This window comes from Phoenix dactylifera, unplaced genomic scaffold (assembly GCF_009389715.1).
Source record: "Phoenix dactylifera cultivar Barhee BC4 unplaced genomic scaffold, palm_55x_up_171113_PBpolish2nd_filt_p 001559F, whole genome shotgun sequence".
NCBI lineage: Eukaryota > Viridiplantae > Streptophyta > Magnoliopsida > Arecales > Arecaceae > Phoenix > Phoenix dactylifera.
Window position 1 is genome coordinate 56,295 of NW_024068867.1, and position 14,921 is coordinate 71,215.

The 14,921-nt window shown below is 37.9% G+C and overlaps 1 non-coding gene across 1 annotated transcript; it reads right to left on the reverse strand.

Moving 5' to 3' along the window:
* Nucleotides 1-7,010: 7,010 nt before the first annotated feature.
* Nucleotides 7,011-7,116, reverse strand: LOC113461788. The gene has a single exon (XR_003384062.1). It is a non-coding gene; the product is annotated as a small nucleolar RNA R71 (small nucleolar RNA).
* Between the last annotated feature and the right edge of the window lie 7,805 nt (nt 7,117-14,921).

Genomic DNA, 14,921 nt, shown 5'->3' on the forward strand with positions numbered 1-14,921 from the left:
TAGGACATGTTAGTATGGACTTAATATCAAAACTAGTCAAAAAGAATTTGATAAAAGATGTGCCAAAATTAATTTTTGAAAAAGATAAAATCTGTGGACCATGCTCATTAGGAAAGCAAACAAAATCATCTTTCAAATCAAAGAGTGTAGTATCAACCACTAGACCTTTTGAACTCATACACATGGATCTATTTGGGCCTACTAAAACTGCAAGTCTAGGAGGAAAAAAGTATGAACTAGTTATAGTAAATGATTTCTCAAGATATACATGGGTTTCATTTTTTGCACATAAGAATGAAGCATTTTCAGCATTCTTGAAATATTATAAAAATATCATAACTGAAAAGAAGCTCACCTTAATTGCAATTCGATGTGATCAAGGAACTGAATTTGAAAATCAACACTTTGAAGAATTCTGTAATGAAAATGGTATTTTCCATCAATTTTCAGCAACTAGAATGCCTCAACAAAATGGGGTTGTTGAAAGAAAAAATAGGATATTGGCAGAAATGGCACTTACGATGTTGTGTGAGTCAAATCTTCCAAAGTACTTTTCGACTGAAGCCATAAATACTGCTTGCCATATTTTAAATCATATTTTAATACGTCCTATAACAAAGAAAACTTCTTATGAATTTTGAAAGACTAAGAAACCAACTGCTAAATATTTAAGAGTATTTGGGTGTAGATGTTTTATTTTAAACAATGGCAAGGAGGATCTAAGTAAATTTGATGCCAAATCAGATGAAGGTATCTTCTTAGGATACTCTACTTCTAGCAGGGCATACAGAGTATTCAACAAAAGAACTCTTGTCGTTGAAGAGTCAATTAATATTATTTTTGATGAGTCTGATAGTGAGTCTCCTAGGAGAGAAAGTACTTTTGATGATGATGTAGAAATTATTGAGTTTGAAAAATTGAATCTTAATGACGTGCCAAATCAAGAAAAGGAAGATGATTGTGTGCCACCACAATCTCAAGACTTGCCAAGGGAATGGAGGTATGCACATGGACACCCTAAAGACTTAATCATTGGTGATCCATCTCAAGGGATAAGAACTCGATCCTCTCTTAGAAATTTAAATGACTATCTTGCTTTTGTTTCACAAATAGAACCTAAGACTTATGAAGAAGCTGAGAATGACATAAATTGGATTAATGCTATGCAAGAAGAATTAAATCAATTCAAGAGAAGCAATGTATAGACATTAACTGAGAGACCAAAGTATAATTCTGTAATTGGAACAAAATGTATTTTTAGAAATAAACTAGATGAAAATTGGGTAGTTATAAGAAACAAAGCTAGACTCGTAGCTAAGGGATACAATCAAGAAAAAGAGATAGACTTTGAAGAAATATTTGCTCCCGTGGCTAGATTAGAAGCTATTAGATTACTTCTAGCTTTTGCATGCTTCATGGATTTCAAATTATATCAAATGGATGTAAAAAGTGCCTTCTTAAATGGTTATATAAAAGAAGAAGTGTATGTAGAGCAACCCCCTAGTTTTGAGAATCATGAATTTTCTGATCATGTATTTAGATTACATAAGGCACTATATGGATTGAAACAAGCACCTAGGGCATGGTATGATCGACTAAACAAATTTCTGTTAAATAATGATTTCAGTAGAGGAAATGTAGATAAAACACTTTTTCTCAAGAAAAAAGATAAAAATTTGCTAGTTGTACAAATATATGTAGATGACATAATTTTCAGTGCCACTAATGATAGTCTTTGCAAAGAATTTGCTGAATTAATGCAAGAAGAATTCGAGATGAGTATGATGGGAGAAATAAATTTCTTTCTCGAATTGCAAATCAAGCAAACTAAGGAAAGCATCTTTATTCATCAAACTAAGTACACAAAGGAAATATTAAAGAAGTTTAGAAATAAAAATCACAAGGGAATAGGCACCCCAATGAACCCCACTAATAAACTAGATAAAGATGAAAAAGGGAAAAGTGTAGATATGAAGCTCTATAGAGGCTTAATTGGATCTTTGCTTTACCTCACTGCTAGTAGGCCAGACATAGTATTTAGTGTGGGAATATGTGCTAGATACCAATCAGATCCTAAGGAGTCACATCTAAGTGTTGTCAAAAGAATCCTTAGATATTTGAGAGGAACCATAAACATAGGATTATGGTACTCTAGAGACTCTTGTTTAGACTTGCTTGCATAATCTGATGCAGATTTTGCTGGATGCAAATTAGATAGGAAGAGCACTAGTGGAACATGTCAATTCTTAGGAAATAACATAGTATCATGGTTTAGCAAAAGCAGAATTCAATAGCATTGTCAACGGCTAAGGCCGAATATATAGCTGCCGGAAGTTGTTGTGCTCAAGTACTATGGCTCAAGCAACAACTAGATACTATGGCTCAAGCAACAACTAGAGGACTATAGAATCAAACTAGACAACATTCCTATAGAGTGTGATAACACTAGTGCCATTAACCTTACCAAAAATCTGGTTCAGCACTCTAAAGCTAAGTATATTGAAATAAGATATCATTTCATTAGAGATCATGTGCAAAATTGGAATGTATGTATTGAGCATGTATGTACCGAGAAACAATTAGTTGACATATTTACAAAATCTTTAAGTGAAGATAGATTCTGCATGCTTAGAACGGAACTAGGCATATATGATCCCTTTGATTAAACAAAAAAAAAGAAACAAGTTGTCTCATGATACTCTCCTCCCATTTTGAAAATTCCATGAAACATTAGTAAAATCATTTATTTATGGATTTTTACTCACATATCAATGTCCCATAAAGATTTGGTAAGGATCAGAAAAAAGGAGGAATTAAAAAAAAAAATAGCCTGAACTGGGGCCGACCTGAGCCAGAATGGGGTCGACCCCTCCTTGAGTCGACCCAAGAAAGATCTGGGATCGACCCAACGGTGGGACTCCGTTTTTAAAAAGAGGACCCGTAAGCCATTCTAGGGCATTCTTTCCCCTTGCCCTCTTCCTAAAACCCTATTTTTCACTTTTCAATCCCTTTCAATCGTCTCCAAATAGTACTATATTGCTTCCCTAAGCCGTTAGATCAAGACCTAAGGAAGCACTTGGTGAAAATGGGACCCAAGCGAGCCATTGCTAAGAGATCTGGGAGAGTCTCACGGCCAACCATTATAGAAAGGCATGCTAGAGATTCTTCTACAGTGCCTCCACAAGGTGAGACACGTGTAGGGCCTCCTCCACCTCCTTCCCCTTCAGTTCAACTTGCTAAATATGCGGAGAGACCGGTAACCACGGGAAGAAGGATCCATTCTGAATTTTTGGGCCAAGAAGGGTTCTGGTTGGGTGGTTGGATCTGAAGGCAAGGATGGGAGTATCTTTGCTCCCTAGATTTGGTGACCTACCTGGGCTTAGTTCGTGAGTTCTATACCTTCCTAAAAGTTGGACCGGGAGGGCTTGTGTCTGAGATCCAAGGAGTGCGGGTTCGTGTTTCAGAAGAAAGCCTAATGAGTTGCTTCATCTCCCCTGCGAAGGAGCCACACTAGAAAGACCGAGAACAAGTTGAGGGCTCTACAGATAATTTTTGAGAGAGATGACTTTGACTATTCAGAAAACTTAGTAGCTAGCTCTCTATCAGCTGAGATGAGGTTATTGCATAACTTCATAGGTCGGATATTATTTCTGAAGAGTGGAAGATTCGATCACATATCTGAGCGAGACATGGTCATTATGGAGCATGTCATTTAGGGCATTCCTGATAAGTGCTGAATAATTTATAATTTAGTTATCTTTCCATAGCACTTATCAATATTCTTAAATGGATAAATACTTATTTTACCATGAAATTAAATAATCATTGAAATAAATTTAATATATGTTAAGAAATAAATAATTCCTTTCTTAAGCTAAGTGCAAGTAATCCTAGAGACTCAATAACATTGGGTTTGAGCCCAATGCCCAGCTGCCATGCATGCACCCAACTTCAGCCAACTAGATTGAGATCAAGCATTGACCACTGTCCGTGGCTCTTCCAGGCAATCCAACGGTTCAGAAATTTCCATCTCCGCATCACGTTTCCAAACTAAGCAAAACAGGGGAGACCTTTGCTTTAAATCCACATATTCCCATTTTCATGTCAAAATAGAGCAAGAAATGATTTTTTTTGCTTTTCTCTTTCCCAGCACTGAAACAGGGGAGACTCTTTGATGCCGATGATTCGAATCCTCCCCCACCGAAGCAACTCGATCCTCCATCCTCGCTTCAAAACAACGGGACCTCGTATCAGCCGCATGCCAGATCCACCTACGAGGCATCTTCATCCTCGGGTATTCCACCATCAGCCGCAAGTCCTGGCCGCTCGTGAAATCAGCCGGGCGTCTTCCGCACCCAAGCATCTGCGGCATCTCCTCTTTCGGATTCCCAGCTCCAAGCTGTGATCAGCTCCTCCCAGCATCGCGTCCCAGCCGCTCGTGAAGTCAGCCATCCTTCCGCATCAGGCATCCGAGGATCCCACGTCCGTTCCTTCCGCGGTCCAAAGAAGGAAGTCGTCCGGAGCGATCCGCCCAGCAATCCCACAACCAAATCTCTTCCGTGATCAACGCTCCCAGCATCCCGTGAGACCAGGCGTGAGCCCAAGCATCTAGCCATCCCCTTCTGCCAGATTTGAGCCGTTCCAGCCATCCACGATCTGTCCTCCGCTTCTTCTCCTGCGATGCATTCCGCAAAGTTTCCGAAGCCAGCCATCACATTGATCCCGTGGCCAGCTCCCATCGAATGAGCATCCCGGATTCGCATCCCCACCAGTGCGATCCCAGGGGATCCATCACCGGGTGAGAGTTGTCTATATGAAGAAGCCATCGGCAAGGGAGAAAAGGAGGGAGAGAGAGGAAGAGCTCGGTTCAAAAAGAAAGAAAGGAAGAACAGAGCATGCTCTGTTCTGAAGAGAAAGGAAGAAAAAAAATAAAAAAATGGAGAGGGTTTGAGACGCATGGCAGAGGAGTTTTTCAGCATACCAATGGAGATGATGAGCACCATGAGCAGCTAAACCTCGGTTTAGGGGTTTGATGAAGCTATGGAGGAGTATTCATTTCGTTTTTATCGACTTGAGTTTGTATTGTAAGATTGTTGCATGATGGAGAATTTATCAATTGATCTTATGATTTATTTAATTTATGTGAATCGTTTATCTTGCATAAAATATTTTACATAGATTGGTCTATTTCATCAAATCCAACACCTGTGATTTGGAGGAGTTATTCATGTGACATTGATTTCATGTTTAATGATTTAATGATCAGATGCATCATGCTAGGTTAGATAGGTCATGCTTATCATTAGAGTAGATGGTTTGTGCTAGACTTAGAAGATTCATGCTGAGAATTAGTTATAATTTTTTTATGATTGCTTTGGCTTGTAGTCGGAAGCAATCAAGTCTTAAATACAACTCAATCATTGAAAGCGTCACGGATATAAATCTATCAGTGGATTCTAGCGCTAAACACCTCTCTCCATAGATAATTCATACTATTACATCCATATTAATTCTTAGTTTTTATCATTTACTCTAACTTTTACCCTTTGAAGTAATTATTTAAGAAAAATAACTTGTCTCCAGTCCCTGTGGACCGACATCCGTAATCACTATCTTACAGGATACGTACTATTGCGTGGTTTATTTTTGATATTGAAAGAACCGACCAATTTTTGGCGCCGTTGCCGGGGATTGCTAGCATAGTTGTTTTTCTTTTCATTTAAAAAAAAACTTTCAAATATATATATATCTCTAAAATAAAATAAAATTATTTTCTATTTTTGTTACTTTTTTTATCTTCTTTTTCTTTCTTACTAATTTTTAATTTTTCTTTTGGTATTATTTGATCAGAAATCGAAGAGGAAATCTGGGACTATCAAAAAGGAATGCTTTAGAGGTTTGCTTAAAAAAAAAAAATTGCTGGGAAAATTTCCTTTGGTAACCTCTAAACCTTTTTTGTTTAAATTGATTCCCAATTAGCTTGAAATTTTGTGGTGATTGTTTAATTTTAATTTCAGCAAAAGTGTGAATGCATGCTTGATACACATACACCAATTAATCCGTACATAGTAAGGGCAATCACCCCAACAAGATAAGAGCCGGATTTCATCATCGGATTCTTGCCCAACTTAGGTGAACTCAATCTCACATAGTGTCAGCTTAATTAAAATTAATTAGACATTGGCTCCTAGGGACATTCAAGCTCAATAGGACGAAGATCACCGAAAGTTGCACCAATTTCGCTCTATGGCTCAGTTGATGTCTAGGCAAGCTTTGTCCCTATAAGGGAGACAGTTCATCTGTTCGAGGCAAGTGGTTTTTAAGTGGGACCTTTACGAAGGCATCATAACCCCCCCACTTACCTGGAAGCTTACCTGGTCAACTTAGTTCATTAGACCGGATTGGAGGCTTAGGTGCCCTCTTCAAACCAGTTAGGAGCTGTCTAGTGATTTTAGGGCAAATACAAGGATTCGATGTGTTTTTCTTTTATTGCATGCTTGACTGATCAAGTACTAGTTTATGCAAGGGAGTCGTTCTAGAGTGCGTGACCTATTGCCCTTTGACCCTGAAATAGAATGGACCCTTAGGAATATTCGAGCTGAGATCAGAACATTAGAATCATCCCCACCTCCTGAGATGGCTGAAGAACAACCCAAACTCCTGAGGGAGTACTTTACTCCCACCATTTACACTTCTCCATCTTGCATTCGATTACTTGAGGTAGCAGCTGTACAATATAATAAAGTCTAGTGTGATCCAAATGCTCCCATCTTTTTATGGGCTCACCAACGAAGACCCATATAAACACTTAGATGAATTTCTTGAGATTTGCACCACTGTCAAGATTCAGAACTTCATTGATGATGCTCTGAAGCTTAGATTATTCCCCTTCTCCCTTAAAGATAGATCCAAGCAATGGCTGAATTCTTTAGAAGCCGATTCGATTCGTTCCTGGGATCAAATGCAACAAGAATTTCTTAAAAAATACTTTTTCATGGAAAAAACGAACCAGTTTAGACGTGCCATCACGATCTTCTCCCAAACTGAGGGAGAAGAATTTCATGAAACTTGGGAGAGATTTCGGGACCTAATCCGTAAATGCCCACATCATCAAATACCTAAATGGCAGCTAGTGCAATGTTTCTATGACGGATTGACTAAACGAAACCGTCAGATGATCGATGCCGCATGTGGGGGGACTTTCATGCTTCAAAATGAGCATGAAGCATGGCAATTATTTGAAAATCTCAATAAAAACTCCCTCCACCATGCCTCCGATGTTGGGATTTGTATCCTAAATATCAATCGTCAGCATATTGATGATTGAATTTTGTAAATGAATTGACAAATTAATAAAGTGTTATTTGGCATTATTCATCATTTCATCTTCAAATGAACTCTTATATGATGAAGTCCTTAGGACTTATGTTATGATAAAGGAGGATTTATCTTTGAGTCCTTAAACTTGTTCGCGACCAAATGATATGTTGTTACTAGGACGACAGCATTATCGAGATTAGGTCGTTGTGTGACATATATGTTGGTTGTCCTCTTAACCAAGGAGTGTGGAGACACTGGTATGCCACACAGGTGAAGTGTAGGAGTACATTTTACTGAACGTGACCAATTCCAGAATGCTCTACTATCGAGAGATGTTCCGAGTGGATATGGGTATAAGTTTGTTCCTCTGACCTAAGACCGCAACCTGTGACTAGCAAGCAACTCACTGTACTTTGGTACCGTACTACCTGAATTTCTAATTCAGTGATGGAAGGTCACTGGGTGCAGTCAAATACTTGCGTAGTCAGTTGTGAGTCAAGATGGAATTGACCCCTCCAGAAAACAGAAGATAATGTCTTGTGATTAATTTAGCAAAACCTTGGCCAGGGTAATCCCAGTGAGGAGTCACGGGATATCTAAAGTTAATCATATAATGGATGTACTAATTATAGGGTTGACAGTGAGCTCTAAGTCATTCTGGCATTAGGAGTCAAAGGGATTATACAGTAACCATAGTTCAGAGTTCCAGAATATTTGCTTCGCATATATTCGGCCTATCCGGACGTCGGGTACTATTGCTAGATGGTCACATCGATTAGTGTAGGAAATTATTCCTACACTATCGGCTTAGGTTCGAACCTATGAGGTCACGCGCATAGAAGATTCCTGATTGATCAAGAAAGCTGATGAATGATTAAGAATCATTCAGGGGTAATTTGGTCAATTTGATCGGCAAATTATCTTATAAAATAATTAAAGTAATTATTGAAGGATTAATTAGTAATTAAATTACTAATAAACTCAATTTGATTGAGTAATTATGCTAAGGATGAGCCAAATTGAATTGGATTCAAGTTTAGGCTCAATCAGGGTTTTGACCTGATTGGATTAGGTCAGAACCAAAAAGGACTTAAGCTGATCAAATTAATTTTAAATTAATTTGATCTTAATTGGGGATTGACCTAATTAGATTAGGTCCAACACAAAGTAATTAATTCAATTTGATTGAGTTTGGATGAGCCAAAAATTGAATTGGATTCAATTTGAGCTCAATCAGGGTCTGACCTGATTAGATTGGGTTCAACCAAATTGCTTTGTTTTAATCCGGGTTTGACCAAATTTGATTAGGTGCAATCCAAGAGGATTAGGCTCAGATGATGTGGCAATTAGTGGTGACATGGAATTGGATTTCATGAATTTTAAATAAACCAAAATTATTGCATGGCGCATGGACCCATTGCTTGACACATGGCGACATTGTTTGTTGTTTGAATTTAAATTCAAACATTAAGCAATATATTAAATGATTTCATACATCAAATAACTTCCCTAGCTGGCGTGTGAACCTCTGAATCATTTAAATTCGAAATTCAAATGAAATATATGCGACAAGAGGTAGGAAAATGCGACAAGAGGTAGCAATATATGTACTTCTCGTAGAGGCCATTCGTGTGCGTGGCTGCGAAGTCAAGAATCAGATTCACAACTTTCATCCATTATAAAAGGTATTAATCTAGCATTAATAATTTATTATGGTGTCAAGGTCTAGGTCCGATTCTCCGAGGTTTTACCCTCTTTTGGGGCTCCTCACGGAGATATCTCCAGAAACCATTCGATGGATATTCAAAGATTAATTGGAATAGAGTTCTTAAGTTTCAGATCTGATAGTTAATCATGCATAAAAGTTTTAGCATAATTGTTTAAACGATTTCGGCATAATCCTATGTGTTCTTAATGTGCTGATTTCTAGATTTGATCTTGTAAGCATGCATGAATTAAATTATTTGATTTATTTTTTCGCTGTATTTTTGAAACTTTAAAAGAACTATGTGTGGCTTGATTCCCCTTGTGAAGGAGTACGTAGGCAACCCAATCAGGTTCAGCCATGGTTTTTCAAAAAAAAAAAAAATTCAGCATGCTAAACACCGAAGAACCTTAGAATAACTTTCAGTGGTATCAGAGCCAGGTTTATGTTTAAACTTTTATATTTTAGTTCTTGCAATTAAATCTGAAATCATTAACATGTTTAGATTAGATCTAAAGTACTTTTTATGATTGATTTAATTGCTAATTATGCATGATTAAGTAGATCTGAAATTTTGGATGCATATGATGCATGTTTGTGTTAGGATTAGTAACATGAATAATTCTGAAATCATAATATTGTTTAGATTAGATCTAAATAAAGTTTATGATTCATATGATCTCTGATTTTGATGAACAAATCAAATCTGAAAATAAAAGTGAAAAAATAAATACATAAGATGTATGTTGTTTGTTTTAATTCATATTGTTATGTATATGTGATGCATGACCATAAAACATATTGACTGAAAAACTCAGATCTGAAAATGTGTTTTAAGATATGAAAGATTGTAATTAATATGTAATTAAAAAGAAATATGCAATGATCAAAACTTTCATAAGTCTAAACTTAATTAAGAATTAAGTGTTATGAAATAGAATTGTAACTCAATTAATTGACATTACATAATTCTTTGGGCATATGGGTTAGCTTGAATCAAGTTCTTAGGATTGGGTTAGACCTAAGGTTAGAATCAAACATGGTCTAATTAAAGTTAATTGATCAAATCTAATTAAGTAGTAACTAGATTAGGTCAGAAAAACTCTAGGTTAAATACAATAGTTGTAGATTGATCAATTCCATGTCTTTGATTAGACCAAGATGGAACTTGATTTAGGCTCAGAGGTGTAGCTCGAGTCATTTGAGTAATCAAATCGAAATTGATTAACCAGTCGGTGTCTAAGGTAAGTTTGGCAGTTTTAACCGGTGGTTTTTAATTGGGAGCTACTCGCACTGATTCGTCTTTGTTGAGTTAATGGCATATCCCTTCCACCGATCTTACTTACCTGGCCGACATGGTCAATCACATTTTGATTGGATCACTTAATGATTCAAGTTAGCCCATGCCTTAAGAAAAATCAGTATGACTGATTTAGGTGTCTCCTTAACCGGTTTGAGTCTAATCTGATTTGGTGAAGTCAGTGGGAGAAATTAGACTAACCGGATCTTCTCATCTATCATAATTATGAAATCCTCTAAAATTATTAGGTCCTTAAAATGAAATGGTTATGGGGATAACTAGGTCATAGCCTCCCATTAAGTTGGGTGATAATGGGTTCAATGTTTTGATAATTATTGGAGGCGCCACACGCCTAGTACTTATCAAGCATTGGAATTATCATTCAATATATGATGAGTTAAGTGTACCTTCAATAGGCGGTCAGGTGAGCCGAGCCACACTCGGGCTTGGTCGTCTATTAGTTGATTAGACTTAACCCTATCATTTAATGGTTGGATTTGACTCGGATATTTGGTGGAGGCGCCACACGCCTGCCGGAAAACCTAGGGCAAAATCATCACTAGAAGTTGCTTGGTGAAGCAAGTGGTTAAGAACCTACGAATATGTGCATATGGGTTGGCCGAGCCACACTCAGGCCTATATGTGTTCTATTGGGTTCTAGTGCCCACTAAAGAATTAGGAGTAATTTTTCGAATTAAAGGTAGAGGCTACCAATTTGTATAAAATAGTGGAAATACCTTTAGACTAAAGTCCAAGTCTATTGAGTTTAGTCAATTCATGTACTAATAGCCAAATTTTTTTTTAATGCAGAAATGACCACTAATTTGTCACTTCGCTCATTGTTGGACAATGACAAGTTGACTGGTCCAAATTTCAATAATTGGCATAGGAAACTGAAAATAGTGCTAGAGCATGAGAGGATACTTTATGTGATAACGGATCAAGCACCCGAGCAGCCCGCTGCTAATGCATCAAGATCGGCCAGAGACACTTATCAAAAGTGGCTCAATGACCGGATCACTGTTTGATGCATCATATTGGCAGCAATGAGTGATGAGTTTAGTAGGCGTTTTGAGAATACGCAGCCGGAAGATATCATTCAAGTGTTGAATGAATCATTCGGCGTTCCTGACGACGTTGAGAGGCACAAAACTAGTTGTGCCATCTTCAGCGCCCGAATGAAAGATGGAACCTCGGTAACTGACCATGTACTGTACATGATTGAGTTGATCGAGCGTCTAAGCTCTCTTGACTTTCCCCTTCATGATCAATTGGGGAAGGATGCCATACTAAACTCATTGCCTGGATCATACCGTCCATTTCTCACTCATTTTTGTATGACGAAACCTGTAGTGAATTATCACCAATTGTTGGGGTTACTACAGACGTTTGAGAATGATCACCAACTTCTTAAGAAGACTGTGAACTTAGTGGGAGGTTCATCCAAGGGTCGCTTCTTTAAGAAAGGGAAAAAGAAAAATAAAATCCAAAAGAAACAGGTGCACCATGCTCAGCCTAGTCAGAAAAAGAATAAAAAGGCTGATCAGAGCAAGGCGGAGTGCTTCTTCTGCAAGAAGCAAGAATATTGAAAGAGGAACTGTCCTCTTTACATTGCATCCCTTGATCCGAACCGGCCTAAGAAAAGTGGGCAACCAGTTGCCAATCCAGGTACTTATATGATAACACCTTGCAATTTTTCTATTTGTGATAATTCGACCTGGATATTGGATACCGGTAGTCCTTTTAATATTTGCAATTCGTTGCAGCGGCTACAAGTCAGTAAGAGGTTTGAAGAAGGAGAAAGGTTCCTGAATGTTCCAGTTCTAGCTTTAGGAATTCTTAAACTTGAATTCAGCTCTTATGTAAATGTCCTTAGTGATTGTCACTATTGTCCAAGTTTTCTATTGAATATCATTTCTGTAGACCTTTTGGCCAAAAATGGTTATGAAATATCAATAAAAAAGGATTATTGCAATGTCATTTGGAATGGTGTTGTTGTAATGAATGGAATTCTGAGTAATGGCATTTACATTTTGTCACAGCCTGTTCATGTAATGTATAAATCCAATAAGCGCCCTAGAATAGATAATGTCATGGATGTCTACCTTTGGCATCATAGGCTAGGTCATATTAACAAGAACAGGATGAACAGGTTAAGTAAAGAGGGAATCCTTGATGTTAATGATTGTGAATCATTGACAACCTGTGAATCATGTCTTCTTGGTAAAATGACCAAATCATCTTTTACCGAAAAAGGTGAACGAGCCAGTGATTTATTGACCCTTGTACATTCTGATGTATGTGGGCCAATGAGCACAGATGCTAGAGGTGGGTATTCATATTTCATTATGTTTACAGACGACCTTTCTAGGTATGGTTATGTCTATTTAATGAGACATAAATCTGAATCATTTGAAATGTTCAAATTATATCGTAATGAAGTAGAAAAACAAACTGGAAAGAGTATTAAAACTCTTCGATCAGATCGAGGAGGTGAATACCTCTCCAGTGAATTTTTGACATATCTAGGAGAAAATGGGATTCTCTCCCAATGGACACCTCCTGGTACACCACAATATAATGGTGTGTCAGAAAGAAGAAATCAAACTCTGTTAGACATGGTTCGATCCATGATGGGGTTTGCTAATCTGCCCATATCCTTTTGGGGATATGCTCTTGAGTCAGCCTGCTATATTCTAAATAAGGTTCCAAGTAAGTCTGTAAATAAAACACCACATGAGATGTGGACTGGACGCAAGCCGATGCTCTCTCACCTTAGGATTTGGGGGTGTCTGGCATACGTCAAACGTTTGAAGACAGACAAACTTGAACCCAAGTCTGACAAATGTTTCTTTGTTGGTTACCCTAAAAAAACTAAAGGATATTACTTCTACTTTGCTGAAGAACAAAAGTTGTTCGTAAGCAATAGAGCAATATTTTCTTAGAAAAGGAATTCCTTGGTGAAGGAACAAATAGCTCTAATGTTGAGCCTAGAGAAGTTCAACATGTATAAGATCCGATACCATCTACTGAACCAGTTGAGTCAGATTTGATTAGATCAGATCCAGAACCCATATTAGATGCACCATTAAGACGATCGGGTAGAGTACCACGTCAGCCGGACAGATACTACGATTTTTTGGTCCGGGATGGGGATCCTATCGAACTTGATGAAAACGATGAGGATCCGATCACATATATGGATGCAATGCAGAGGTATGACTCTGATAAATGGCTTGGAGCCATGCAATCCGAAATGGAATCCATGAAGGTCAATGATGTTTGGACATTAGTTGACCTACCAAAGGAATTAAATCCATAGGGTGTAAGTGGATATTCAAAAGAAAACGGGGTGCAGACGGAAAGGTAGAGACCTATAAAGCCCGTCTGGTTGCCAAGGGTTATCGTCAACGTTATGGCATTGACTATGACGAGACGTTTTCTCCTGTGGCAATGCTCAAGTCCATTCGGATTGTGCTTGCGATAGCAGCACATTTAGACTATGAAATCTGGCAAATGGATGTAAAGACCATATTTCTAAATGGAGATTTAGAAGAGAAAGTGTATATAATACAACCTGAAGGTTTTACATCTGCAGATGAGTCTAAAATGTGCAAGCTTCAAAAATCCATTTATGGATTAAAGCAAGCTTCACGGAGTTGGAATATACGTTTTGATAAGGTAATCAAAACATATGGCTTCATTAAGAATGAAGAGGAACCTTGCATTTATAAATGGGCAAATGGTTCAGTTATTATATTCCTTATTTTGTATGTGGATGACATTCTTGTAATCGGGAATGACATTCCTGCATTACAAGGAATAAAGATTTGGCTATCATCTCAATTTGCCATGAAGGATTTGGGAGAAGCATCTTACATCCTAGGGATGAAGATCTATAGAGATAGATCTAGAAGATTGCTTGGATTATCCCAATCCACATACATTGATACTATACTGAAGAGGTTCAGTATGATTAATTCCAAGAAAGGCTATCTTCCGATGGGCCATGGAATTAACCTCTCTAAAAGGGATTGTCCGACAACCCCTCAAGAAAGAGAGAGTATGGATAGAATTTCATATGCTTCGGCAGTGGGATCTATAATGTATGCCATGAATGTACTAGACCAGACGTGGCATACTCACTAGGAATAGTGAGCAGATACCAGTCTGATCCAGGTAGCAACCACTGGAAGGTTGTAAAAACCATCCTTAAGTATTTGAGAAATACTAAAGATCAGTGGCTTGTCTATGATGATTCTGACTTAAAACTTGAGGGATATACTGATTCAAATTTTCAGTCAGATCAAGATGATAGCAAGAGCGTGTTAGGATATATCTTTACTCTTAAGGGTGGGGTCATCTGCTGGAAGAGTTCCAAGCAGCATACAGTGGCAGATTCTACATGTGAAGCAGAATATATCGCAGCATCTGATGCCGCCAAGGAAGCTGTATGATTGCGGAAGTTCATCACCGAGCTTGGAGTGACACCCTCCATTGATGGTCCAGTGCCTGTATTTTGTGACAATACTGGGGCCATAGCTCAAGCAAGAGAACCCAAAGCACATCAGCGGACCAAGTATATTCTACGTCGCT